Source organism: Pseudophryne corroboree, chromosome 9 (assembly GCF_028390025.1).
Source record: "Pseudophryne corroboree isolate aPseCor3 chromosome 9, aPseCor3.hap2, whole genome shotgun sequence".
NCBI classification, from domain to species: Eukaryota; Metazoa; Chordata; class Amphibia; order Anura; family Myobatrachidae; genus Pseudophryne; species Pseudophryne corroboree.
The window spans coordinates 124,516,196-124,543,492 of NC_086452.1; the positions used below are offsets into that span (position 1 = coordinate 124,516,196).

Here is a 27,297-nt window from a genome sequence, read left to right on the forward strand (position 1 = left end):
ATAGTCAGCCCACAGCAGGAAGTCCCCAACAAGGAAGTCCCCCAGCAGGTTATAATAAGTGAGTACATATTTTTTTAAATAAGTTCATAAGTAAATTTCAATTTTGACATTGAAATTAGAATCACTTTGGCAACTATATTAAATTAACATATTTTCTATACAATATCTCATGCATGCATAACATTAATAGCATTAATAATAAAGCCTTTTACATAGACCAAATATATATCTATATATCTCTCTATATATATTTATTCTATATATATCTATATATATCTATATATATATATATATATATATATATATATATGTATAGAGAGAGAGAGATAAAGAGAGAAAGTTCTATTAACTGCAGTTGGCTCATTAACTGCCTTTTACAGTGTAAGACGATAGGGCTTCCTTGATATCAGAGTTATTTATAAATTGCGTTTTTAGTAGTATCCATAACAGTACTAGATTCTGACAGTGAAAATTCAGCTTTACAGTCGACACTTTGACAAATGCAATTTTTAATCTTTTGTTCTTTTATCTGCCATGAACTTATGTTTTTTTATCTTGTTTCTCACACCACTTAATTAGATTTTGAAACATATTGGTGTTGGTACCCACAATGACAGGCAAATCACCATTGTCCCCTGGGGAATCAGGGCAGACTAAAGAGGGTACACACAGAGAGATCCATTCTTAAAATCTAAGCAATTTGACTAGATTGCTTAGATTTTAACCATGTATCTCTTGTGTGTTTGCCCTTCAGCGATAGCCCGCGCATCGCTATCACCGGTTTTGATTCGCCTGCATATAGGCACAATCTAGCACATCACTAATTTCAACCGCTGAGTGAAATTAGCGCCCCTCCGCCCCACCCCCCTTGCTCAACACACATCACTCCTAGTGTTTACAGCCCTTAAAGTAATCAAAGGAACATTTTAATTTGGTGTAATGAATCCAGATTAAAAAGAAATCTGTGTAAAAATATACCCCAAGTATGGATGCTAGTACTCACTCAGGCCCCATATTGTGAGTCCACTTAGGAGTTGGATTGGTACATCTGTAAGGTGAGAATTGTACCAAGATTTAAACATAATAAATATTTGAGGACTACCATCCATAAGTATATTACAATCATGTCCATTAATCAGAACTTTAACCAGTGGAGCTTGTCCCATCATACTAGCTGGGATGTTATTAGATGACTGGGTACTCCCCATTTTACTGATTTTTATAATTGACAGATTTGTGAGGGGTCCATAAAATGCACCTTGTGGTTTTCCAACTGAGAGGGTAATTTTCTTGGAGTGTTGATATTCCTTCTCCTGCTATTTCCAGCATTGGGATATAAAAAAAAAATCTAAGACTAGCTTGCCCACCATTATGACATATAATGAACAGTTGGTTATACCTTTTTCTGTTTGTCTCTCATCCAATGCCGGATGGCAGTTAAATATAGTTATCTGACTGGTCTGTTAAATTCTAAGCTGATAATTTTTTTATTCTGCTCCTCCAGTAATTTCATAAGATTCTCATCCAATGAAAGTGGGTCAGGGACCGAAAGAACCACTTTTACTTTCTTTATGTTGTTTTCCCTATGGACAATCATTGCTTCCTCCACTTTCACGGCCAACTCTTTTAAGATAGGAAGAGAGACATTAGACATAGTACATCTCAATCACTGGGTTATAGGATTAGTGAATAATGCACCATTTAGTACTTGCTTCATTTGGCACTTATTCACAATTCTTTCTCTATACTCATCCACAATTTCTTCTCTATACTTCTTTTATCGACAATCTAATACATATAACTTATCAACTCTATGTTTAATGGGTCAAGGTTATCCCATGATCTTGATAAGTACTGGTGAATATAGCTTAGAAATCCCTCACAATCTCCAAGGTGCCATAATAAAAATGTAAAACCTCTAATAATCTTTTAAAGTAGCCTGGGAATTGCTTCTACCGGTATCCTGAATCACATCCATTGTAGGTCCCCTTAAGCTTTTTACTAACCAATGTTTCTTAGTATGTCCTGGACTCTGCTATTCCTCAGAGTCCTGGATTTCAGCCTCCCGCCACAATTTATAAGTTAGGCACAAATGTTATCTCAGAGAATATTCTTAGGTGATGGTTTCTTGCCTCATAAAGCAATCTCTCAAGATGACTAACCACTTTAATTGTGACTGTTCCTAACCAAGTTCCTATAGGTTCTTCTTTACTAATTTATGGCTCTGCAATTATCCATATGAAAGCAATTCCCAGATAATTGTTCTCATATTCCATTTTACTCTCCCTGGGTTGCTTCTTCTCTTCTAATATTACTTCCATCAGGCCACAGAAGCTGTATCCTGCTTGGGAAACTTTTCAATGCCATCATGTTTGGATGTAATGCTTACACTAAATAGTTTCTATTACTGATAATTCTAGTAAATGTGTCCCATTATTATTCCTTACACTGAACGACAATATAGGGATGGCTTATTCCATACAATTATCTATATTCCTGAGTATAACTAAATCACCAGTGGCAACTCATTTTTTTCTTAATATCCAGCTATACCGTATATCTACTCCATTCTCTCTATACCAACAATAAATATCCTTATTTCACATGAAATATACTAGCATTCTTTTCTCTTCACAGTCAACCCATAGTAGGAAGTCTCCCAGGAGGTTATGAAAAGTGACTACACATATTTTAAAATAAGTTCATAAGTATATTTCAATTTTGACATTTAAATTACCTTGGCAACTATATCAAATTAACATCTATCCTATATAGTATCTATTGAATGTATAATATTAATTGCATTAAAAACAACTTATTTTATATAGGAGATAGAGAGAGTTCTCATAACTGCAGTTCATTCATTAACTGCCTTTTACAGTCAGTGTCGATACTGCTGCCTTAAATACAGAGTTCTAAATAAATTGCCTTTTTAGTAGTATCAGTATTAGAATCTGACAGTGAAAATTCAGCTTTACAGTCTACCCTTTTATATATGTTAATTTTAGTCTTTTGTTCTTTTATCTTCAATTCTCTTATTTTTTTTTATCTTGTTTCTCACAACACTTAATTAGATTTTGAAACATACTGTATTGGTCATGGTACCCACAATAACAGGGGAATCAGGGCAGACTAAAGTAATCAAAAGGAACATTTTAATTCAGTGTAATTAACCCAGGTTAAAAAGAAATCTGTTTAAAAATATACCCAAAGTATGGATGCTAGTACTCATTCAGGCCCTATAAGTTCTTCTTTAGTCATTTGTGGGTCTGCAATCAGCCATATGAAAGCAACCCCAGAAAATGGTTCTCCTATTCCATTGTTTTTTTCCTGGGTAGCTTCTTCTCTGACAATATTACTTCCATCAGTCCACAGAAGCTGTATCCTCCCTGGGAAAATTTTCAATGCATCATGTTTGGATGTAGTGCTTGCACTATATAGTTTCTATTACTAATAATTATAAAAAATGTGTCCCATTATTATCCCTTACACAGAACGACAATATAGGGATGACTTATTCCATACAATTTCCTTATATCTCTGAGTATAACTTCATCACCAGTGGCAAATAATTTTTTCTTTAATCTCCAGCTATACCGTATATCTAATCCATTCTCTCTACACCAACAATAAATATACTTTCACATGAAATATACTAGCATTCTTTTCTCTTCACAGTCAGCCCACAGCAGGAAGTCCCCAACAAGGTAGTCCCCCAGCAGGTTATAATAAGTGAGTACATATTTTTTAAAATAAGTTCATACGTAAATTTCAATTTTGACATTGAAATTAGAATCACTTTGGCAACTATATTAAATTAACATCTTTCCTATACAATATCTCATGCATGCATAACATTAATAGCATTAATAACAAAGTCTTTTACATAGACCAAATATATATCTCTATATCTCTCTATATATATTTATTATATATATATATCTATATATATATATATATAGAGAGAGAGAGAGAGAGTGCGAGATAAAGAGAGAAAGTTCTCTTAACTGCAGTTGGCTCATTAACTGCCTTTTACAGTGTAAGACGATAGGGCTTCCTTGATATCAGAGTTATTTAAAAATTGCATTTTTAGTAGTATCTATAACAGTACTAGATTCTGACAGTGAAAATTCAGCTTTACAGTTGACACTTTGCCAAATTTAATTTTTAATCTTTTGTTCTTTTATCTGCCATGCTCTTATGTTTTTTTATCTTGTTTCTCACACCACTTAATTAGATTTTGAAACATATTGGTGTTGGTACCCACAATGACAGGCAAATCACCATTGTCCCCTGAGGAATCAGGGCAGACTAAAGAGGGTACACACGGAGAGATCCATTCATAAAATCTAAGCAATCTGACTAGATTGCTTAGATTTTAACCATGTATCTCTTGTGTGTATGCCCTTCAGCGATAGTCCGCGCATCGCTATCACCGGTTTTGATTCGCCTGCATATAGGCACAATCTAGCACATCACTAATTTCAACCGCTGAGTGAAATTAGTGCCCCTCCGCCCCACCCCCCTTGCTCAACACACATCACTCCTAGTGTTTACAGCCCTTAAAGTAATCAAAGGAACATTTTAATTTGGTGTAATGAATCCAGATTAAAAAGAAATCTGTGTAGAAATATACCCCAAGTATGGATGCTAGTACTCACTCAGGCCCCATATTGTGAGTCCACTTAGGAGTTGGATTGGTACATCTGTAAAGTGAGAATTGTACCAAGATTTAAACATAATAAATATTTGAGTACTACCATCCATAAATATATTACAATCATGTCCATTAATCAGAACTTTTACCAGTGGAGCTTGTCCCATCATACTAGCTGGGATGTTATTAGATGACTGGGTATTCCCCATTTTACTGATTTTTATAATTTACAGATTTGTGAGTGGTCCATAAAATGCACCTTGTGGTTTTCCAACTGAGAGGGTAATTTTCTTGGAGTGTTGATATTCCTTCTCCTGCTTTTTCCAGCATTGGGATATAAAAAAAAATCTAAGACTAGCTTGCCCACCATTATGACATATAATGAACAGTTGGCTATACCTTTTTCTGTTTGTCTCTCATCCAATGCCGGATGGCAGTTAAATATAGTTATCTGACTGGTCTGTTAAATTATAAGCTGATCATTTTTTTATTCTGCTCCTCCAGTAATTTCATAAGATTCTCATCCAATGATAGTGGGTCAGGGACCGAAAGAACCACTTTTACTTTCTTTATGTTGTTTTACCTATGGGCAATCATTGCTTCCTCCACTTTCACTTTCCTGGCCAACTCTTTTAAGATAGGAAGAGAGACATTAGACATAGTACATCTCAATCACTGGGTAATAGGATTAGTGATTAATGCTCCATTAAGTACTTGCTTCATTTGGCACTTAATCACAATTCTTTCTCTATACTCATCCACAATTCCTTCTCTATACTTCTTTTATCGACAATCTAATACATATAACTTATCAACTCTATGTTTAATGGGTCAAGGTTGTCCCATGATCTTGATAAGTACTGGTGAATATAGCTTAGAAATCCCTCACAATCTCCAAGGTGCTATAATAAAAATGTAAAACCTCTATATAATCTTTTAAAGTAGCCTGGGAATTGCTTCTACTGGTATCCTGAATCACATCCATTGTAGGTCCCCTTAAGCTTTTTACTAACCAATGTTTCTTAGTATGTGCTGGACACTGCTATTCCTCAGAGTCCTGGATTTCAGCCTCCTGCCACAATTTATAAGTTTGGCACAAATGTTATCTCAGAGAATATTCTTAGGTGATGGTTTCTTGCCTCATAAAGCAATCTCTCAAGATGACTAACCACTTTAATTGTGACTGTTTCTAACCAAGTTCCTATAGGTTCTTCTTTACTAATTTATGGCTCTGCAAGTATGCATATGAAAGCAATTCCCAGATAATTGTTCTCATATTCCATTTTTCTCTCCCTGGGTTGCTTCTTCTCTTCCAATATTACTTCCATCAGGCCACAGAAGCTGTATCCTGCTTGGGAAACTTTTCAATGCAATCATGTTTGGATGTAATGCTTACACTAAATAGTTTCTATTCCTGATAATTCTAGTAAATGTGTCCCATTATTATCCCTTACACTGAACGACAATATAGGGATGGCTTATTCCATACAATTTCCCTATATTCCTGAGTATAACTAAATCACCAACAATAAATATCTTTATTTCACGTGAAATATACTAGCATTCTTCTCTCTTCACAGTCAACCTACAGTAGGAATTCTCCAAGGAGGTTATGAAAATTGAGTTCATATATTTTAAAATAGGTTAATAAGTATATTTTAATTTTAACACTGAAATGAGTAACACATTGGCAACTATATCAAATTAAAATATTTCCTATACAATATCTCTTGCATGTATTACATTATTTGCATTACAAACAAGGTTTTTTATATAGACTAATATATATATATATATATATATATATATGAGTTCTCTTAACTGCAGTGGATTCATTAACTGCCTTTTACAGTCAATGTTGATAATGCTGCCTTGAAAACAGAGTTCTCTATAATTTGCCTTTTTAGTAGTTTCCATGTCTACCCTTTGACATATATAATTTTTAATATTTTATTCTATTATCTACAATGCTCTTGTTTTTTTAATCTTGTTTCTAACATCACTTAATTAGATTTTGAAACATATTGATGCTGATACCTACAATGACAGCCAATTCACCATTGTTCCTGGGGAATCAGGGCAGACTACAATAATAAAATGAACATTTGAATTTGGTTTAATTAACCTAGGTTAAAAAGAAATCTGTGTACAAATATACCCCAAGTATGGATGCTAGTACTCACTCAGGTGAGAATTGTACCAAGATTTAGACATATAAATACTTGAGGTCCACTATTCATGAGTATATTACATTCATGTCCATTAATCATAACTTTAACCAGCGGATCTTGTCCCATCTTGCTAGCTGGATTATTATTGGACCACAGGGCACTCCTCATTGCACTGATATTTATAATTGACAGATTTATGAGGGGTCCATATAGCACACATTGTGGTTTTCCAACTGAGAGGGTATTTTCCTTGGAGTGTTCTTCCTTCTCTTGCCATTTCCAGTATTGGGTTATTCAAAAATATATCGGACACTGCCATTCCTCGGAGTGCAGTATTTCAGCCACCTGCCATAATATATAAATCAGGCACTGATGTTATATCAAAGAATATTCTTAGGTGATGGTTTCCTTCCTTATAAAACACAACCTCTCAAGATGATTAACCACTTTAATTATGACTGTTTCTACCTGAGGCCCTATATGTTCTTTATTAGTTATTTGTGGCTCTACATCTAGCCATATAAAAGCAATCCCCTCAAAATGGTTCTCCTATTCCATTGTTCTCTCTCTGGGTAGCTTCTTCTCTGCCAATATTACTTACATCAGGCCACAAAAGCTGAATCCTCCCTGGAGAAATTTTCAATGCAATCATGTTTGGATGTAATGCTTGCACTAAATAGTTTCTATTACTGATAATAGAAACTATAACAAATGTGTCCAATTATTATCCATTACACCAATCGACCATATAGTTATGACTTATTCCATAATATTTCCCTATATCTCTGAGTATTACTTTATCACCAGTGGCAAATAATTTTGTCTCTTAATCTTCAGATACACATTATATATACTCTATTCACTCTACACCAACAATAAATATCCTTATTTCTCATGAATTATACTAAATTCTTCTCTCTTTACAGTTAAAACACAGGAGGAAGTATCCCAGGAGGTGATAACTAGTGAGTACATATATTTTAAAATAAGTTTATAAGTACTTTTCAATTTTTATATTGAAGTTAGTATCGCTTTGGCAACTATATAAAATTAACATCGTTCCTATAAATAGCTATTGCATGCAAAATATAAAGTGCATTAAAAACAAAGACATATATATATATATATATATATATATATATATATATATTAATATGATCCCTTAGTGTGCTCTTAGTGTTCACTACTGAAATATTTAGTTATTATATGTCAGTTAGTGTCTGAATTTGCTAACATAAATACTGTTGTATTTCCATGTGGAAAGCAAGCTTCAACACAGAGTGGATCCTTTGTCGTTAAGGATCAAAAGTAGATAGAAAAGAAAAAATATCTGTGGAGCGCTCTTATTCCATAAACTGATATAATTAAATTGTTATTGGCGGATGTTATATAAAGGGAGGATGACCTTACGCATTTAGACACCCATATTAGAATCACATATATCTCTTTATTAAAAGATTTAGATTTAAAATGAATTAGTCATGAAAATTTCTTTTACATTTAAGATACAATTGTGTATTTCAGCATTATTCGTATAAGAAATATGTATAAAACAATATAATGAGCTTTCACCAACGCGTTTCATCTTTATCGACTTCTTCAGGAGTGTTCTTCAGGGTGCAATAAAAAAACAAACAATATGTAAAACACGTATGAATAAAAAGGAACATTGATAAAGAGAAGAATATGCATATCACAATATGGTCATATTATCCATATTTGAACAAACTGATATTGTATGTAACAGCAATGATTTTATGAGTTATACAGGAAACTACTCACATACTTTCTTGTACATTATTTTTTTAACCATCAAAACACATATTATTATAATAATGGTTGTCTGCTGAATCACTCCGTAATCAGTAGGCCAAACAAGTGACCCATCTGTATAAAAGTACTCACTTCTAATAACAGCTTTCTGTTTAAATTGGAATAACTGTAGCATTTATAAAAGGTATGGAGTTCTAATTGGACCAAAGTTGTACCTAAGTTGAAAAAGGGGAGACCAAATCTTTATATAACCCACTTTCATTAATATATTAGCTTAATTATACACATTTATTTTGATATACTTACTGAAAAATATTTAAAACTAAGTTGAAAAACTTGAAGAAAATTATTCCCAGAGTATGATAGCATTTAATGGGGTTCCTTATTGTAGGCCACCTAATGAATTATATTCTTCTCCAACATGTAGATATATAATTAATTCAGTTATCTTGACTCATAAGGTTAACATTTCTAACGAGAACAGAATGATAATTAATTATCTCCTACGATACTTAATTCATAAATGCTTGAATTTATAACTATTTGTAATTTATTTGTAATTATTTTTAATTTATAAAGAATAGCTTACCCGCAATTTTTCAAAGTATCAGTGAAGTCCAAAAGAAGGGATCCACTTGTAAACTTGGGATAAAAATATCCCTTTAATTTTCCTAATAAGGACAGAGTATTACTTAACATCTTATTTCCAACCAGACTGCAATAGAGTAAAAAATGGCCTAATTTGCTTACCAACAGTTGTCCTATAGGTCTGCCTGCATAGGGATCCAATATTGGAATGAAGACTGGGCTCACATTCTCCCTATTTAAGCTCCTCAGCCTGTTACATCACTTCCTGTCATAGCTTATTAATTGCTTAATTGATATTTTTATTCTAATCGTTTGTTATGTATAATAAATTGAAATAAAAAAACCATTATTTAATTAAACGGTTTTATTTATGATACCTGATTGGAGTAACTGTGTTTTTAAGTAAGATTAAATTCATAGTAAAGAATTTGAACCAAATTGCAGTTTCTAATTAGCATAGAAGCACAGAAATGCTTCCTATATGAGTTCCAAGCCTCTTGAGTGTCTTATGTCCATAGGAAGCAGTTTTTCCGCATTGGGGACATGTAATAAGTATTCTAACAGTTGCTAAGCAACCGAACGTGCTTATCACCCCAGCCACAGGGAGGCTTGGAACTCATATAGGAAGCATTTCTTTGCTTCTATGCTAATTAGAAACTTCAATTTGGTTCAAATTCTTTACTATGAATTTAATCTTACTTAAAAAAACAGTTACTCCAATCAGGTATCATAAATAAAACCGTTTCATTAAGTAAAGGTTTTTTTATTTCAATTTATAATACATAACAAATGATTAGAATAAAAATATCAATTAAGCAATTAATAAGCTATGACAGGAAGTGATGTAACAGGCTGAGGAGCTTAAATAGGGAGAATGTGAGCCCAGTCTTCATTCCAACATTGGATCCCTATGCAGGCAGACCTATAGGACAACTGCTGGTAAGTAAATCAGGCCACTCTTTACTCTATTGCAGTCTGTTTGGAAATAAGATGTTAAGTAATACTCTGTCCTTATTAGGAAAATTAAAGGGATATTTTTATCCCAAGTTTACAAGTGGATCCCTTCTTTTGGACTTCACTGATACTTTGAAAAATTGCGGGTAAGCTATTCTTTATAAATTAAAAATAATTGCAAATAAATTACAAATAGTTATAAATTATAGCATTTATGAATTAAGTATCGTAGGAGATAATTAATTATTGTTCTGTTCTCGTTAGAAATGACAACCTAATGAGTCAAGATAAATGAATTAATTATATATCTACATGTTGGAGAAGAATATAATTCATTAGGTGGCCTACAATAAGGAACCCCATTAAATGCTATCATACTCTGGGATTAATCTTCAAGTTTTTCAACTTAGTTTTAAATACTTTTCAGTAAGTATATCAAAATAAATGTGTATAATTAAGCTAATATATTAATGAAAGTGGGTTATATAAAGATTTGGTCTCCCCTTTTCCAACTTAGGTACAACTTTGGTCCAATTAGAACTCCATACCTTTTATGAATGCTACAGTTATTCCAATTTAAACAGAGAGCTGTTATTAGAAGTGAGTACTTTTATACAGATGGGTCAATTGTATGGCCTACTGATTACGGAGTGATTCAGCAGACAACCATTATTATAATAATATGTGTTTTGATGGTAAAAAAAATAATGTACAAGAAAGTATGTGAGTAGTTTCTTGTATAACTCATAAAATCATTGCTGTTACATACAATATCAGTTTGTTCAAATATGGATAATATGACCATATTGTGATATGCATATTCTTCTCTTTATCAATGTTCCTTTTATTCATACATGTTTTACATATTGTTTGTTTTTTGATTGCACCCTGAAGAACACCCCTGAAGAAGTCGATACAGACGAAACGCGTTGGTGAAAGCTCATTATATTGTTTTATACATATTTCTTATACGAATAATGCTGAAATACACAATTGTATCTTCAATGTAAAATAAATTTTCATGACTAATTCATTTTAAATCTAAATCTTTTAATAAAGAGATATATGTGATTCTAATATGGGTGTCTAAATGTGTAAGGTCATCCTCACTTTATATAACATCCGCCAATAACTATTTAATTATATCAGTTTATGAAATAAGAGCGCTCCACAGAGATATTTTTTTATATATATATATATATATATATATATATATATATATATATAACAGTATTTTCCCCTTTGCATTTATCATGTTTTATTACTTCACAACCTGGAATTAAAATGGATTGTTTGAAGGTTTACATAATTTTATTCACAGAACATGCCTACAACTTTGAAGATTTTTTTTATTGTGAAGCAAACAACTAATAGGACAAAATAACAGAAAACTTCATCATGCCTAACTATTTACCTCCCTGATTTCGTTATCTTTGTAGAGCCACCTTTTGTGACAATTACAACTTCAAGTCACTTTTTATAAGTCTATATGAATTTTCCACATCTTGCCACTGGGATTTTTGGCCATTCCTCAAGGCAAAACTGCTCCAGCTCCTTCATGTTTAATGGTTTCCACTTGTGAACAGCAATCTTCAAGTCTGACCACAGATTCTCAATTGGATTGAGATCTGGCTTTTGACTAGGTCATTCCAACATATTTAAATGTTTCCCCTTAAACCACTTGAGTGTTGCTTTAGCAGTATATTTTGGGTCATTGTCCTGCTGGAAGGTGAACCTCTATCCCAGTCTCAAATCACAGGCAGACTGAAACAGGTTTTGCTCAAGAATAACTCTGTATTTAGCACCATCCATCTTTCCCTCGACTCCAAACAGTTTACCAGTCCCTGCTGCTGAAAAACATCCACACAGCATGATGCTGCCACCAGCATGTTTTACTGCAGGGATGGTGTTCTTGGGGTGATGGTATGTGTTGGGTTTACGCCAGACATAGCATTTTCCTTGGTAGACAAAAAGTTAAACCTTAGTCTCATGTGACCAGAGCACCTTCCTCCATATGTTTGGGGAGTTGTCCACATGCCTTTTGGCAATTCAAAATGTGCCTTCTTATTTTTAACATTAATCAACAGCCTTTTTTTGGCCACTCTTCTAGCTCTATGGAGTGTACAGCTTACTGTGGTTAAGTGCGCAGATACACCAGTCTCTGCAGTGGTACTCTGCAGCTCCTTCATGGTTACTTTTGGTCTCTGTGCTGCCTCTCTGATTAATGCACTCCTTTCCCGGTATGTGAGTTTTGGTGGCTTGCCCTATCTTGGCAGGTTTGTTGTGGTACCATGTTCTTTCCATTTGAAGATGAAGGATTTGATGGTGTTCCCAGGGATCATCATAGATTTGGATATTTTTTAATAACCTAACCCTGACTTGTACTTCTCAACAACTTAGTCCTTGACTTGTTTGGAGAGCTCCTTGGTCTTCATGGTGTGATGACTCTTGCTTAGTGGTGTTGTAGCCTCTGTGGCCTTTCAGAAAAGGTGTGTTTATACTAACAGATCATGTGATACTTACATTGCATACGGGTGGACTTCATTTCACTAATTATGTGACTTCTGAAGGTAATTGGTTGCACCAGAACTATTGAAGGGCTTCATAGCAAAGGGGGTGAATACATATGCACATGCCGATTTTTACATTTGTATTTATACTAATTATTTTTTAAATACATTTTACTCATTTCACTTCACTAACTTAAACTATTTTGTGCAGATCCATCAAATTTAAAATTCCAAATTGAGACAAAATGTCATCACCCTGGCATTAGATTCTCATGGTTTTTGGATTTTTTATAAGTAACCCATGGCGGGGACTTCAGTCACGCCACTGTATGCTGTACTGTAATCTGCTATGTCCATCCATAACTGCCTGCTGTGTTGATCCACGAGTGCTGTGCTCTGCTGTGTCCAACCACAAGTGCTGTGGTCTACCGTGTCCATCCGCAAGTGTTGTGCTCTGTTGTGCTCATTCACAAGTGGCTGTGCTCTGTTGTACCCATCCACAAGCTGTGCTGTGTCCATCAAGTGGCTATGCTGTGTCCAGTCCCCTTAGTCCAATTCTGTTACACAGTGGCACTACACTGATTCTGTGGCTTTACACCACTGCGTTCACATATAAGCACTGCAGTGTGACTTCAGTGTCAGCTGCGAAAAAAGATAAACAAAATTAAAAAAGTAATAAAAAATCTATTTTTAAAAGTTTGTGAAACCTGTGTGCACTGTACCCCAGCATGACTTTGTTCATGTATATATAAAAGCCGTTTGCTTCCTCGCATTTGATCTGAGCTGTGAATGTAAAAAATAAAAATATATATTGTTCTATTGTTTGCACTGTTCTGTGCACTGTACCTCAGTGTGACATAGTTCATATATATAGAAAAGCTCTTCGCATCCTCATAGTGTGATCTGAGCTGTGAATGTAAAAAATAAAAATATATAATGTTCTATTGTTTGCACTATTCTGCGCACTGTACACCAGTGTGACTTTGTTTCCGTACATAGAAAATCCCTTTGAATACCTGCAATGTGATTTGAGCTGGCATCTTGGCACAGTAGAGTTGTTAGCTTAGCTTCTTTCAGCCCATTGGTAGCTTGTTATATGGGGGACAAACAAACCAAGCATTTCAGCACAAAAATGGCAGTCCCTGTCACTGAAGTGCTTGGTTTGTTAAACTGTACATTACTTTTTAATATCCAACATCAGGGTGGGCAGAAGGGCCCAAGGACAATTCCATTTGCAATATTTTTATTTCTGTCACTGCTGTGTGGCAAGGTTTCATAGATGTGCTTTATTTGTATTTTTTTTAAAACATTACATTTTTATTAAGATTATTCGAACCCAACAAGGGTACAGAACAAAGAAGGCAATAAGCCAAAAATAGAAAGAAAAAAAGGGGAGGACAGGTCTTCCAACATCATCAAACAAATACATTGGGTGTTGCATACAGTTCAAATATCTTCCACAGTCGGAGATTCATTCAAGTCAAAATCAAAAGGAAGGCATAATGAGGTGGGAAGTATAAGAGGGGTACTTTTGCCCTCTGTAATATAAATGTGCCATGGAAGCCACTTCATATTAGGCGAAGAGGGGGCAGAGGAATATGAGGCCTCTCTAGTCTCCATGTCAAAATGAAACTTGGTTTTGGAGACAACATTCTCAAAAGGAGGAGGAGAAGGAGATTTACAATGTTGAGCAATAGTAGCCCTTGCGGATATTAAAATGTAACCCAGAACATAACGGTAGGATTTAGGGACACTAGGATACCAATGGAAAAGAGCTAAAGAAGGATCCTGAGGTAAAATAAGTTCTAGAACATCCTGAATAAACTCAAATACTTTATTCCAAAAGGGACAAAGGACAAGGCAATTCCAGAAAACATGGAAAATGGTACCTTTGGAGTGACACACATGCCAACAAAACATAGAGGTAGCAGGCCAAATCTTGTGTAATTTAGGCGGGGTAAAATACAGTCTGTGTATTAATTTAACATGCTTTTCAGCATGGTTAGTACATTTTGATAGCGAAAAAGAGGAGAGGTGGATAGTTTCCCACTGTTTCAGAGTAAATGTCCGATGGAGATCACTCTCTCAATTAAGTTGAGAAGAATTTTTAATTGTTAAATCTGGAGGTAAAAGTAAACTATACCAATATGAAATAGCACCACGTGATGAGGATTGGGTTTACCTATCCAAAATATGATCTGAAGGCATTTGGAAAACTTTAGCGTTAATGGCCACACCATCTACCCAATGTTTAAGCTGGAAGTAATGGAATCATGCAGAAGGGTCTAACGTAAATTTAGCTTTTAAATCTAGTAGGGCTAAATGTGCTTTAAACTGGCATGTGTTTGTGCCACCCACTGCTGTAGCTTAGTAACCAGCCAGCTCACTGCAGCCTTTGGCCTAAACTGGATGAAAATAATTTTGTGAGCTTTGAATTGGTCAAAACTTATTGGAAATGACTAGAAATTAATGTTCTTGAGGTTAAAATACTGTAAGAACAAAAAAGGCACAGATTCTCTGATAGTTTTTTTTATAAATTTTAGAAAAAATACAGATCAAAAACCAAAACCAATGAGGATGTGTTGGCAAAACCAAAACCTGATGATGAATTAGATGCAAAACCAGCAAAAATGGTCCAGCACACATCTCTAGTTAAAAGTATGTCTACAGTGATAAATTCTTTACTGGGTCTCAGTATATCTGCTAGTGATGCAGGAATCACCATTCAACAAATCATTTTTAACCCTATGGTGATACTGTAAAAATATGAGGTACATACAGGGGCATAAGTTCATGCCAGGAGCCCGGAGGCAAAATAGAAGGTGGTGCTCACCCAGTGGTTCCAGTTTGCTTGCACATGTGCTGACTTTCCAGTGACTTGCCAATGGTACATCTGGGAGAATAAAGATTCCTTATTGAAGCTACAGTAATTGTGATAAGGAATTTGTATTTTAAGGTGCTGGCTGCAAATGATAATAAATGGAGCAATGAGAAGGTTTATCAAAGTTTGGAAAGAGATAAAGTACCAGGCAATCAGCTTCTTCCTTACATTTTACATGCTGTGGTTGAAAAATTACAGGAGCAGATTGGTTGGTACTTTATCTCTCACAATTGTATCTCTCTGCAAGTTTTGATAAATAACCCCTTAAAAGTTTTATTCTAATAATTAGTGCATTTTCTTAAAACCAATTTCTGCTTTCCTTTCTTTCCTCATAGACACAACAGCAGAGCTGTAGATCATTATACACACTTTGATCTGCTGTCAGACACATTCCAGACTCTTCAGCTAAAGGGGTCTTCATAGGAGGTTACTGAGGGTAGACAGCAGTCAGCAGTGACTGCAGCAAGTCACTATGAAATGAGGGGAGAGAGATCTTTTCTAGTTCAGAAGCACCCATGGTCAGCAGCAAATGTCTGTGTTGTCTCTGGGAATTACACCACTGGGTACATATATGATGCTGCAGGCATTGGGGGTAATTCAGAGTTGATTGCAGCAGCAAATTTGTTAGCAGTTGGGCAAAACCATGTGCACTGCAGGGTGGGGGGGACAGATATAACATGTGAAGAGAGTTAGATTTGGGTGGGTTGTGTTGTGTTCAAACTGAAATCTAAATTGCAGTGTAGCAACCAGTCTTTACCCTGCACAGAAACAAAATAATCCACCCAAATCTAACTCTTTCTGCAAATGTTATATCTGCCCCACCTACAGTGCACATGGTTTTGCCCAACTGCTAACACATTTGCTGCTGTGATCAACTCTGAATTATCCCCATTGTGTCAACCAAAATGTGACCTTTGTAATGTGCGGAGTATAAATAACTGTACATACTATATACAATATTGGAACAGTGTCAGGGCAGTGTGTATGGCCTTGTGTTGTGCTGGATGCTGGCAAAGTGGCAGAATGCAGTGTGTTCCATGTCATGTGCTGACTATCAGTAACTGCACATATATAAGAAAGTAGAAAAACAATGTTGCTGAGTCATACAATATTGCATACCTCCCAAATGTACCGGTGCACAGCATCTATTCATGGGAGAAAGATGGACTGGGGGCATGCCAGCAGCTCACAGAGCGCTGTGCATGCCACCACAGTGACATAAAACGTGTGGCATGGTTTGTGATTGCGGTACTCTCATGAAGCCCTACCCCCTTTAAACCATGGTGCACCTTTGCCGGACGAGGGAGTCCCGCTTCCCCATCTCCAAATGTTTGGAGGTGTGATAATGTAATGAAATATAATTTGTACAATAAATAATTTTATTTACCGCTCTCTGGATATGGTAACAACATTTAAATGTTTAATATCAAATACTTACAATACAGTCACATTAACATGGAACAACATGTAGCACCCACATATATTAAAAAATACTTAAAAGCCAGTTTTATTAAGTAGAAACATAAAATATCAAAACAAACACCTTGCATGTTGGGCACTAGCTATACTTAGGCTGGTCATATTATCCCTTTAACCTGGGACACTTATGAATTACACAAGTACTGTGGCTGGCTGACTGACTACAAGCCTGCATTTTACCTGGTTTAAGCAGCCACAGAACCTGTGTAATTTATGAGTGTCCCAGTTTAAAGGGATATTATGGTCAGTCTAGACTAAACATGGCGGACAATCCACTACTGTACAACATATATGAAAAGTTTCAGCAAGTGTAGCTTTCTCTCACAGAGATTCTTCTGTTGTCTGTTTTCCTCCAGGCAGTGAGAGAATGTCCAGGCTGATAGATTTTTAACACCCTTGTGCAGGTGAAATCACTAATTTGGAGGGAATTCAGTTATCAGCAGTATTTTACCATGGGTGTTAGCTTTAACCACTTAACTGATGATTCCCCCCCCCAAAAAAAAAAAAAAAAACGCTCAGAAATTGTTCTTTTTTTATGAGTGAATTAGGAGAAGAACATGAATTTAACCCTATCCAAAATAATTTTAGTTAAAAAAAGTTTTGTTATTTTCTTTAAACATCGAAACATCGATTGGAAACATTCCAACCATCGGAACATCAGAAACATCGTAACCATCACGGCTTTCATTTTTAAAGCCTGTGGTGGTTAATTTACACTTCTCCTGCTATTGTCTGCAGCTGCTGTTGGTGGGGGTCCCTCTGCCAGCTTCAGCAGAGGAAGTTTCCCTTCCCTGCTGCTGCTAATACAGTTTATCTGACTGATCTCATCCTGTGCAACCAGGTCAGATAAAGCACTTGCAGGCATCTGATGCGACCATGCCAGGCAAGTGGTTAAGACCCAGAGCTACAATATTCAATTTACAGCCCGTTTTACTTATTTTAACCATTTAACACTAAAGATGTGTGCCGGCCATATTTTTGATGTTATTGGTTCTAATTAGAGATGTATGGCGTGTGTTTTGGTTTTGGATATGGAACTCTGTGTTTTGGATCTGGATTGATTTTGCCAAAAACACAGTTTCGGGTTTTGGTTCTAGTTTTGGATCTGGATCTCTTTGGGCAAAAATCATAAAAATAGCTAAAATCACAGAATTTGTATTTTTGGTTTTATTATTATTATTATTATTATTATTATTATTTTTTACGGTATTGTTTACATCAATAACATTCATTTCCACTCATTTCCAGTCTATTCTGGACACCTCACACCTCTATTGTTTTTAGTCCAAAAGGGTTCACCGAGGTAGCTGGATGACTATGCTAAGAGGGCGGCTCATCTAGGAGTGGCAAACAGGATGGCACTTTTAAAAACTAGGCCCCAAAGAAAAAATAATGTAAAGAAAAAAAAGAGGCACAAGATGGATTTGTCTTTGGGCCCTCCCATCTCACCCTTAAGTTTTATAAACAGGACATGCCCACTTTAACAAACCAATCATTTCAGTGACAGGGTCTGCCACACGACAGTGGCTGAAATGATTGGTTTGTTTGGGCCCCCGCCAAAAATAAGCAATTAATCTCTCCTTGCAACAACTGGCTCTACAGAGGAAAGATGTTGTTCTCATCCTCCGATTTCTCCCCCTTCAGTGTTTACATCCTCATCCTCACAGAGAAATTATTCCACACTGAACAGGTGGATTTTTTGGTATTTTGCCAAGACATAACAATGGGCTTTTTCATCCCATGGCCAAAGATTGGTCTCCACTGGTGCCTTTTTCAAACAAACCCCAACATTTAGGTGTCAGTAGACTGCTTATGCTATTACCCAAAGTTTCTGAACTTGACAATGACATGATGAATGCGCTACAGGTAATGTATAAGGAAGGATGTTCCTATGTGGTTAACATCCTTGCCCCTACTTATTTTGGATTGACAAAGGCAACACATCGCTTGACACCTGTTGTCCAGATTTGTGTAGAAATAATTCCACACCGAAGAGGTGGCTTTTTTGGTATTTTGCCCAGGCATGACAATGGGCTTTTTCATCCCATGGACAACAACTGTCTCCACTGGTGTCTTATTCAAACAAACCACATCACCATCAGAATCCTCATCATCAACTTCCTCCTCAGCACCAGCTACACCAATATCCTCATTATCCTTGTGTACTTCTACAGTGACATCCTCAATCTCAACATCAGCAACTGGACTGGAGGTGCTCCTCTCAGCACTTGCAGAGAGCGTGCAAATGGTGGTAGGAGCCTCCTCTTCCCATACAGTCTTGGGAAGTTCAGGCCTAGACATTACAACCACGGACACACTTGGACTCTCCTTGGGGACTTGTGATTTCTCTTAGCCTGTGCTTTAACAAGCTTTATATTTTAAATTTTTTGAGAGGGATGAGGGCTTCCATCTTCATGAGAAGCTGAGCCTCCAGTCATGAACATAGGCCAAGGCCTTAGCCTTTCCTTGCCAATTTGTGTCGTGAATGGCATATTGGCAATTTTACGTTTCTTTTTAGATAATTTCTTTTTTGTTATTAATTTTAAATTTTTAGATTTTACATTCCCTCTATGACATTAGGCATCGCCGGTAGCAGATGACGTTGATGGAATTGCATCATCAATGTCATGACTAGTGGCAGCAGAAGCCTCAGCACTAGTACTAGGAACTGGAAGTGGTTCCTGATCTTTCACAATTTTTTCCTCCAAAGTTTTGTTTTCCATTTCACGGGATAGCTCCCATTTATTATTACAGGACACGGAACAGTGCCCCTTTATTTTCACAGCACCCCTGTATTTTTACAGCATGTAGGACAGGGCCAGTGTACATTTATTTTCACAGCACCCCTGTTTTTTTACAGCATACAAGACAGGGCCTGTGTACATTTATTTTTACTGCACCCCTGTATTTTTTACAGCATAAAGGACAGAATTAGCACCCCTGCATTTTCACAGCACCCCTGTATTTTTACAACATACAGGACAGGGCCAGCACCCCTGTATTTTAACAACACCCCTGTAATTTTACAGCATACAAGACAGGGCCAGTGGACATTTATTTTCACAGCACCCCTGAATTTCTACCACATACAGGACAGGGCCAGTGTACATTTATTTTCTCAGCACCCCTGACAGCGGGTGTAGTAGGGTATGTCAGCGGCCGGGCTTCCGGCGGCCAGCATACCGGCGCCGGAATCCCAACCGCTGGCATACTGACAGCTAGGCGAGTGCAAATGAGCCTCTTGTGGGCTTGCTGCACTCGCCACGCTGCAGGCACAGTGGCACACTACACAGCCCACGCTATTTATTCTCCCTCCAGGGGGGTTGTGGACCCCCAAGAGGGAGAAAAAGCGTTGGTATGCCAGCTGTCGGGATTCCAGCGCCGGAATACTGTGTGCCGGGATCCCAACAGCCAGCATACTGAAGACCACCCCTGAGAGCACCCTTGTATTTTTATAGCATACAGGACAGGGCCCCTGTATTTTTTGTAGAATACAGGACAGAACCAGCACCCCTGTATTTTCACAGTGCCCCTGTATTTTTACAACATACAGGACAGGGCCAGCACCCCTATATTTTAACAACACCCCTGTAATTTTACAGCATACAGGACAGGGCCAATGTACATTTATTTTCACAGCACCCCTGAATTTTTACAGCATACAGGACAGGGCAAGTGTACATTTATTTTCATAGCACCCCTGAGAGCACCCCTTTATTTTTACAGCATACAAGACAGGGCCAGCACCCCTATATTTTAACAACACCCCTGAATTTTTACAGCATACAAGACAGGGTCAGTGTACATTTATTTCACAGAACCACTGTATTCTTACAGCATACAGGACAGGGAGAATGTACATTTATTTTCATAGCACCCCTGTATTTTTACAGCATACAAGACAGGACCAGTGTACATTTATTTTCACAGCACCCCTTTGTTTTTTACAGCATACAGGACAGAACCAGCACCCCTGCATTTTCACAGCACTCCTGTATTTTTACAACATACAGGAAAGGGCCAGCACCCCTGTATTTTAACAACACCCCTGTAATTTTACAGCATACAATATAGGGCCAATGTACATTTATTTTCACAGCACCCCTGCATTTTTACAACATACAGGACAGGGCCAGTGTACATTTATTTTCACAGCACCCCTGAGATCACCCCTGTATTTTAACAGCATACAAGGCAGGGCCCCTGTATTTTTTTTTACAGAATACAGGACATAACCAGCATCCCTGTATTTTTACAGCATACACGACAAGGCCAGCACCCATATATTTTAACAACACACCTTCATTTTTACAGAATACAAGACAGGGCCAGTATAACTTTATTTTCACAGCACCCCTGTATTTTTACAGCATACAAGACAGGGCCAGTGTACCTATATATTAACAATAGCACCCAGGCCAGCTCCCCTGTATTTTAACAACACCCATGTAATTTTGCAGCATACAAGACAGGGACAGCACCCCTGTATTTTCACAGCACCCCTGTAATTTTACAGCATACAAGATAGGGCCTGTGTACCTTTACACCACCCCTGTATTTTTTACAGCATACAGAACAGAACCAGCACCCATGTATTTTCACAGCATATAGGACATTGCCCCTGTGCAGCATAGTGCCAGCCAGGACAGCAACACCCATGTACAGCTGCAGCACCACTAACAGCACATGAAACACCAGTGACAGGACAGCACCCCCAACAGTACAAGACAGCAGAGTGACAGGACCACACGCCTAACAGCACACAGGACAGCACCCCTAGAAAGCACACACTGACCCCACCTGACTCCACCACCCAAAGAAAGAGACGGAGGTCTGTCTCCTCTACTCTCCAAGTCTGGAGTTAAAATGGCGGCGATGCACGGCTCTTTATATGGAATCCAAAACCTGTGAGAATCCAACAGTGGGATGATGATGTTTTGCCCCATTCTCGGGACTTCCCACCAGACTCGGTTCCCAGCTCGGATCGTGAATTTTGGGCTGGGGGGAGGGGGGGGGGGATCGGTTCTCTGAGAGGCAAACCCACTTATCTCTAGTTCAAATTTGTTGTCGGCTTCTGGTTCTGTCAAAACCACCTTGGCTGGTTTTGGCCGTGGATCTATATTTTTTCCCAAAAAATTGAAAAAAATTGGTAAAATCACATAATTTGGACCTTTTCTTGTTTCTACAGAATTTTACCCTTAATATCATTCATTTAAAGTCATTTACAATCAATTTTGACTACCTCACAGCTTACAATATTGTTTTCATCCAGTTTAGGCCTAAAGGTTGCACCAAGCTAGCTGTCTGACTAAGCTAAGCAACAGCAGTGGGCGGCACAAACACATAATAGTCAGAGCTGGATTAAGGGGGGGCTACAGGGGTCTGTACCCCTGGTCTAAGAGGGTCCCCCTGCCACCAGCCACAGATTAGATCACTGTTACAGATTCTTTCCACAGGTTTGAGTTTACCAGTGCTGTAACAGCTGCCTGCACTGCAGACCTTTGCTGGGTTGCTGGGCAACAGCTCAGCTGACCAATGGAGTGTGCAGCTACAGCCTGCAGCTCCGTTACTGGCTGGAGCACTGGCTGAAGGGAGAAATTGAGACAGGATTCCTGGTGTTTACTGCAATGTCAGACAGGATGTTAGTTTAATAAACTATACAACACCAAAAATGTTACCAATAATGTTTACATTATATAAGAGATCAGTAGGAAGGAAGGATTGCTTTGGAAGTTAATTGAATTTACTGTAAATATTTAATTCCAAAAATCTTAATCAAGGAGGGCATTGGGAAGGGTATTGATCATTCAAATTGTATTGTCTTTTCTCACCTCAGTTGCTGTAAAATGCCACAGCTCTCAAATGAGGCCTCGCATGTTAATTTAAATCAATCAATCAATCAATCAATCATTCTAGTGTTCAGTTATGGACTTTTGTCTCCTCAGTTACTGCAAAATAGTCAATTTTAAATAGATTAAAAAATAAACATACACAGTTTAACCTAACAAGCACTTTAATAACAGAGATTGCCACTTTTGTGGCTTAAGTGCTTGGTTTGTTTGTGGCCCCACAAAAAATTTTTGGGGAAGGACTACCTCCAATCACTAATAAGGAAGTTGATGATTATGGTGTTAATTACGTTATACTTTTGTAAAATAAAATGACATAACATGGAAGAGGTGCCTAGATGCTTAATGTGCTTACCTCTACTAACTTCACAAATGGAACAGATGCTTTCACAAATGTCAGAATTTGGGTAAAAATAATCCCACACCCAAGAGGTGGTGTTTTAGGTCTTATACCCAGGCATCACAATGGCTTTCTTTTTATCAAGGACAAGAACTGCTGCTGCTGGTGGTTGATTTGCACAAACAACATTATAATCATCTCCATCCTCAGTAGCATCAGACAGTGCACAAATATCCCCCTTATCCTGTCCCACTTCCACAATATTATCCTCAAGGAGGCATCTCTACAAGTACAGTATTAGCAATGTCAGACTCACACACAGCTAATATGGACACCCCTAGACTCTCCTCAGGGAATTGTGAACACACAGTTTGTTCTTCAGCCTTGGGGGGGTAAATATAATATGGTTCAAGAAGCCGGAAGTGAGAGACACCTTGCGATAATGGCCACATTTTTATAGCAGCAATCCTTTACAAGGCAAATCAGCCTTTAAAACCACGGGCATTCTTGCATGGCAACCCACACATACTACACATGCACATTGCAGGGATTGGATAGGCGTGGCCATGGCCCCTACAAATTTTCTTTTTAAAACCAGTAACTTGCACTAGTCTGGGGGACAGTGCGTGCTGCTCTGCCAGGGGCAGATCTGGGGGAGGGGGCTGTTTTGCAGAGTGAGAGAGAGAGAGAGGAGAGCAGCAGCTTCTTTTATTCTCACATGTAAAAGAAAAAACCTCATTAGTGAATTACATCTTAAAACAATTATTTTCTGTAGAGAACACCAAGTAGTGGACTCCACTCCGTGTTTGCATTCATCAGTTGTGAAGAGGTGTGATGTTGAGGCAGAATATTCCATTACCAGGTCAAATATAGGCTGCACACCAATGGGCATACTCCTTAGGCAGACATACTTAGATCATGCCCATCAAGGTTTCTTTGTACATGTTTACAACCAATTCCTATGCTATGCTGTTAAAGTCGCAGCCCAGCATCTCTATTACACTGTGAATGGTGTTTTGCAGGCACAGCAATGCAAATGAGATGCAGAATTTACAGAAAAACATGGTAGGGTAGACTTCTCAGAGCATCTCAGTTGAGAAGTTTGCATTGGGAGTTGAGAAGTATGCATTGGAAGTTGAGAAGTATGCATTAATTAAGATATGAGGACTGGTGTTGGACTTAATGAGCAAGAGTTCCGACTGAGTGGAAGGAGTTGTGGTAATTGAGTAAAATGGTTCTGCCTGCTGATTGGTTCACAAAGGGAAGTAGTTCTTGCAATTGGGTGGGATGCTTTTGGGATTAATGTGATGAATATGTAGTGCAATGTTAGTTTGAGTAGGAACTGACATGTATGTTGGGACAGAGTGGGTTAATGTAGGATACATAGTTACTCAAATTCCCTGTTGCATAGACTGCATGTGTTTATTCCAAAGCGCACACAAATCTGTGAATTAGCAGCTCAATCATTTTGTGAATAATGGGCCCCACAGACTCGGCGATGTGCCGCCGAGCTGCCCGACCACCGATATGGCAGACGGGTGACCCGGAGGGGGTAGGGGGGGCAGTGACGGGGGGAGTGAAGTTTCTTCATTCCCCCGTCACCTGGCTCCGTAGACGTGCAGGCAAATAAGGATGATCTCATCCATATTGGCCTGCATGCACAGCCGACAGGGCACCAGCAATGAACGAGCACTGGTGCCTCCACACTGCACGATATGAACGTTATCTCGTTCATTAATGAATGAGATCATTCATATCGTGCAGTGATGTCGGCCATCCCTACGCCCATTATAGAAATCTTATTCCATGATTGTGCAGATCCTGCAGCTCACCACAGGATGTCATAACATACAATATCTTGTCTGTAGATCACAAAGAACATTTACTTTCATTTAACAAATGAATTAATACATATGTAGACACTCAAGGGCTGACTGAGAGTTTTGTCCATGGACCTTGTGATTTTTAGCACTGTGTCATCCTCTGAGTTGCATGCCCTGACAATGTAAAGATGTAGCAATGCTCATTGTGGCTGTGACTAGGCACGGGTACACCTCATTTGGCATGATGGCACACACATCAGTATGCATGTGCATCTTAGTTGCACTTGCTCCACATTGACATTACATTCAGCTGGAAAAAGTGCTGCCTGGCATACTAAGGCACGGGTGCATTTAGGCATGCTGGGACTACCTGTGCTGTCGGATCTCAGCCATAATGAGCATGGCTACATCTGTAGTAAGCAGTGGAGATATTTTATTCTTCTTGCAGCATGTGCACATTCAGAGTTGTGATTGAGTCGCATAATCTTATGTTCAAACTGTATTGAGCATTCCTGAGCAGGGATAGGGATAGGGAGGTGGCTTATAACACACAATGATGATCCTTCTTATGGGAATGTTATTGGAATATTGTGTGTGTCAGTGAAGGTGGTTACATACATAGATGCTGGACTGCTCACAAAGGAGACCATACTCAAATGGAGAAACTGCACCTGCCATAGGGCTAGTGAAAGTTTTGATGATGTGAACCGTGGTATGTCTAAAGATGCAACAATCAGTATTCCAGTGTATACTGGGGGTCATTCAGGGTTGATCGCTTGCTAGCAGTTTTTAGCAGCCGTGCAAATGCATAGTCGCCGCCCACGGGGGAGTGTATTTTCACTTTGCAGGAGTGCAAACGCCTGTGCAGAAGAGCACCTGCAAACACATTTTGTGCAAAACAAGACCAGCTCTGTAGTTACTTATCCTGTGCGATGATTGCTGCAATGAGTGACAGGGTAATGACGTCAGATACCCGCCCAGCAAACGCCTGACCTTGCCTGTGTTTTTCCAAACACTCCCAGAAAACAAAAAACGGTCAGTTGACACCCATAAACGCCCTCTTACTGTCAATCTCCTTGTGTTCGGCTGTGCAATTGGAATCATCGCTAATACCAGTGCAAAACCACAAAGGACTTCGTACCCGTACGATGCGCGTGCACATTGCGGTGCATATGCATGCGCAGATTAGCTGTTTTTTTCAATGATCGCTACGCAGCGAACAACGACTGCTAGCGATCAACTCAGAATGACCCCCACTGTCACTGACAGTGGGCATATCACTACTTTTGGATGCACAAATGCACACCAGGGAAGGGCTTTGTAGTAGCATTTTCTCAAATGGGAAACCACCAGTAGTGGCAGACATCAAACTGGCTATGTCTGGCTCAGAATCAGTACCTCAGTGTCTAATGCTCCCTCAACATATTAATGTAGTGTTATTGCTCCTATACACCTACATTTTAGTAACTTGGTGACTCCCTTAGCTGTGACTTCTCTCTAGTACTCACACTCCACATATCCCTGACATATTGCTTTATACAGCCTTAGTTTTCATCTAGATCTTTCTATAAAAATGGAGGAGCTCTTGAAAAAAATGGGTGCCTGCAGCAACGCCATCTAGGGGAATGTACTGGTAGCATATCTAGGATCTGACTGGCCCAAAGGCATACCGAGGACATCCCTGGTGGGCCCTACTGCCTGAGGTCCCCAACCTTTCCACTAATTTAAGATTCCAGACTGTGTTTAAATTATACATTGGGACTCTGTAAGATGGTCAGTTACATGGTCTCTAATGGCTTGACAAACCTTAGTGGGGAATAGCAACACCCTTAATCATGGCCAATTACTACTGGATACCCCTGCAAGACCCAGTCTGACACTGAGCATAGCTGTAAAGAAAAGCTTTTTTTAATATCATATGTGACAATATCAGAAGAATATTTTAAATATCCCTATAAATGTTCTTTTATGTATTTTGTAGGAGATGCAAGCATGGAGAGGCTTTAATGGAGGCTGATGCTGTAGTACACTAGAAAAAAGAATCATATTTCAACTTTCTACAATGATACTTTAAATATTTCTCTGTCAAGAAAACAATATTTTTCTTCAAAGGAAATTTGCATGTTCTCTGTGTATAATTGAATCTAATTAGTAAAGGAAGATTATACAAATTATGTTGATTATACTTTAATTGAATATCAAAATCTAAAATAAATCATTATGTAATCATTCTGAAATATATGTAAAATAAAGAGTGCATAGTGTTTGCAAA

The 27,297-nt window shown here is 37.8% G+C and overlaps 3 long non-coding RNA genes across 3 annotated transcripts; 2 read left to right on the plus strand and 1 right to left on the minus strand.

Annotated features, from left to right (window-relative positions):
• Window positions 1–27,297, plus strand: LOC134956780 (uncharacterized). Its single transcript, XR_010186168.1, has 3 exons — window positions 1–58; window positions 7,755–7,793; window positions 27,007–27,297. It is a non-coding gene; the product is annotated as an uncharacterized LOC134956780 (long non-coding RNA).
• On the minus strand, window positions 8,240–9,388 carry LOC134956778 (uncharacterized). The gene is made up of 3 exons (XR_010186166.1): window positions 9,352–9,388; window positions 9,191–9,272; window positions 8,240–8,438 (listed from the first exon to the last, which is right to left on the minus strand). It is a non-coding gene; the product is annotated as an uncharacterized LOC134956778 (long non-coding RNA).
• Window positions 10,091–11,207, plus strand: LOC134956779 (uncharacterized). Its single transcript, XR_010186167.1, has 5 exons — window positions 10,091–10,128; window positions 10,208–10,289; window positions 10,408–10,569; window positions 10,661–10,743; window positions 11,038–11,207. It is a non-coding gene; the product is annotated as an uncharacterized LOC134956779 (long non-coding RNA).